This window comes from Poromitra crassiceps (genome assembly GCF_964638095.1).
Source record: "Poromitra crassiceps genome assembly, chromosome: 13".
Taxonomy (NCBI): Eukaryota; Metazoa; Chordata; class Actinopteri; order Beryciformes; family Melamphaidae; genus Poromitra; species Poromitra crassiceps.
This window is the reverse complement of record NC_139644.1, coordinates 40,405,710-40,409,437: the sequence shown is the minus strand read 5'-3', so window position 1 is coordinate 40,409,437 and position 3,728 is coordinate 40,405,710.

Here is a 3,728-nt window from a genome sequence, read left to right as displayed (position 1 = left end):
GTATTGCAGTACTAAGTATGGCCTTAACAGACTGTATTGCAGTACTAAGTATGGCCTTAACAGGCTGTATTGCTGTACTAAGTATGGCCTTAACAGGCTGTATTGCTGTACTAAGTATGGCCTTAACAGGCTGTATTGCAGTACTAAGTATGGCCTTAACAGGCTGTATTGCTGTACTAAGTATGGCCTTAACAGGCTGTATTGCAGTACTAAGTATGGCCTTAACAGGCTGTATTGCTGTACTAAGTATGGCCTTAACAGGCTGTATTGCAGTACTAAGTATGGCCTTAACAGGCTGTATTGCTGTACTAAGTATGGCCTTAACAGGCTGTATTGCTGTACTAAGTATGGCCTTAACAGGCTGTATTGCAGTACTAAGTATGGCCTTAACAGGCTGTATTGCTGTACTAAGTATGGCCTTAACAGGCTGTATTGCTGTACTAAGTATGGCCTTAACAGGCTGTATTGCTGTACTAAGTATGGCCTTAACAGGCTGTATTGCTGTACTAAGTATGGCCTTAACAGGCTGTATTGCTGTACTAAGTATGGCCTTAACAGACTGTATTGCAGTACTAAGTATGGCCTTAACAGGCTGTATTGCAGTACAAGTATGGCCTTAACAGACTGTATTGCAGTACAAGTATGGCCTTAACAGGCTGTATTGCAGTACTAAGTATGGCCTTAACAGGCTGTATTGTAGTACTAAGTATGGCCTTAACAGGCTGTATTGTAGTACTAAGTATGGCCTTAACAGGCTGTATTGCAGTACTAAGTATGGCCTTAACAGACTGTATTGCAGTACTAAGTATGGCCTTAACAGGCTGTATTGCAGTACAAGTATGGCCTTAACAGACTGTATTGCAGTACTAAGTATGGCCTTAACAGACTGTATTGCAGTACTAAGTATGGCCTTAACAGGCTGTATTGCAGTACAAGTATGGCCTTAACAGACTGTATTGCAGTACTAAGTATGGCCTTAACAGACTGTATTGCAGTACTAAGTATGGCCTTAACAGACTGTATTGCAGTACTAAGTATGGCCTTAACAGGCTGTATTGCAGTACAAGTATGGCCTTAACAGACTGTATTGCAGTACTAAGTATGGCCTTAACAGGCTGTATTGCAGTACTAAGTATGGCCTTAACAGACTGTATTGCAGTACTAAGTATGGCCTTAACAGACTGTATTGCAGTACAAGTATGGCCTTAACAGGCTGTATTGCTGTACTAAGTATGGCCTTAACAGACTGTATTGCAGTACTAAGTATGGCCTTAACAGACTGTATTGCAGTACAAGTATGGCCTTAACAGGCTGTATTGCTGTACTAAGTATGGCCTTAACAGACTGTATTGCAGTACTAAGTATGGCCTTAACAGGCTGTATTGCTGTACTAAGTATGGCCTTAACAGACTGTATTGTAGTACTAAGTATGGCCTTAACAGACTGTATTGCAGTACTAAGTATGGCCTTAACAGGCTGTATTGCTGTACTAAGTATGGCCTTAACAGACTGTATTGCAGTACTAAGTATGGCCTTAACAGGCTGTATTGCAGTACAAGTATGGCCTTAACAGACTGTATTGCAGTACAAGTATGGCCTTAACAGGCTGTATTGCTGTACTAAGTATGGCCTTAACAGGCTGTATTGCAGTACTAAGTATGGCCTTAACAGGCTGTATTGCTGTACTAAGTATGGCCTTAACAGGCTGTATTGCAGTACTAAGTATGGCCTTAACAGGCTGTATTGCTGTACTAAGTATGGCCTTAACAGGCTGTATTGCAGTACAAGTATGGCCTTAACAGACTGTATTGCAGTACTAAGTATGGCCTTAACAGGCTGTATTGCAGTACTAAGTATGGCCTTAACAGACTGTATTGCAGTACTAAGTATGGCCTTAACAGACTGTATTGCAGTACAAGTATGGCCTTAACAGGCTGTATTGCTGTACTAAGTATGGCCTTAACAGACTGTATTGCAGTACTAAGTATGGCCTTAACAGACTGTATTGCAGTACAAGTATGGCCTTAACAGGCTGTATTGCTGTACTAAGTATGGCCTTAACAGACTGTATTGCAGTACTAAGTATGGCCTTAACAGGCTGTATTGCTGTACTAAGTATGGCCTTAACAGACTGTATTGTAGTACTAAGTATGGCCTTAACAGACTGTATTGCAGTACTAAGTATGGCCTTAACAGGCTGTATTGCTGTACTAAGTATGGCCTTAACAGACTGTATTGCAGTACTAAGTATGGCCTTAACAGGCTGTATTGCAGTACAAGTATGGCCTTAACAGACTGTATTGCAGTACAAGTATGGCCTTAACAGGCTGTATTGCTGTACTAAGTATGGCCTTAACAGGCTGTATTGCAGTACTAAGTATGGCCTTAACAGGCTGTATTGCTGTACTAAGTATGGCCTTAACAGACTGTATTGCAGTACTAAGTATGGCCTTAACAGGCTGTATTGCTGTACTAAGTATGGCCTTAACAGGCTGTATTGCAGTACTAAGTATGGCCTTAACAGACTGTATTGCAGTACTAAGTATGGCCTTAACAGACTGTATTGCAGTACTAAGTATGGCCTTAACAGGCTGTATTGCAGTACAAGTATGGCCTTAACAGACTGTATTGCAGTACAAGTATGGCCTTAACAGGCTGTATTGCAGTACTAAGTATGGCCTTAACAGGCTGTATTGCAGTACTAAGTATGGCCTTAACAGGCTGTATTGCAGTACTAAGTATGGCCTTAACAGGCTGTATTGCTGTACTAAGTATGGCCTTAACAGACTGTATTGCAGTACTAAGTATGGCCTTAACAGGCTGTATTGCTGTACTAAGTATGGCCTTAACAGACTGTATTGCAGTACTAAGTATGGCCTTAACAGGCTGTATTGCTGTACTAAGTATGGCCTTAACAGACTGTATTGCTGTACTAAGTATGGCCTTAACAGGCTGTATTGCAGTACTAAGTATGGCCTTAACAGGCTGTATTGCTGTACTAAGTATGGCCTTAACAGACTGTATTGCAGTACTAAGTATGGCCTTAACAGGCTGTATTGCAGTACAAGTATGGCCTTAACAGACTGTATTGCTGTACTAAGTATGGCCTTAACAGACTGTATTGCTGTACTAAGTATGGCCTTAACAGACTGTATTGTAGTACTAAGTATGGCCTTAACAGACTGTATTGCTGTACTAAGTATGGCCTTAACAGACTGTATTGCTGTACTAAGTATGGCCTTAACAGACTGTATTGCTGTACTAAGTATGGCCTTAACAGACTGTATTGCTGTACTAAGTATGGCCTTAACAGACTGTATTGTAGTACTAAGTATGGCCTTAACAGACTGTATTGCAGTACTAAGTATGGCCTTAACAGGCTGTATTGCAGTACTAAGTATGGCCTTAACAGGCTGTATTGCAGTACTAAGTATGGCCTTAACAGACTGTATTGCAGTACTAAGTATGGCCTTAACAGGCTGTATTGCAGTACTAAGTATGGCCTTAACAGACTGTATTGCAGTACTAAGTATGGCCTTAACAGACTGTATTGCTGTACTAAGTATGGCCTTAACAGGCTGTATTGCAGTACTAAGTATGGCCTTAACAGGCTGTATTGCAGTACTAAGTATGGCCTTAACAGGCTGTATTGCAGTACTAAGTATGGCCTTAACAGGCTGTATTGCAGTACTAAGTATGGCCTTAACAGGCTGTATTGCAGTACTAAG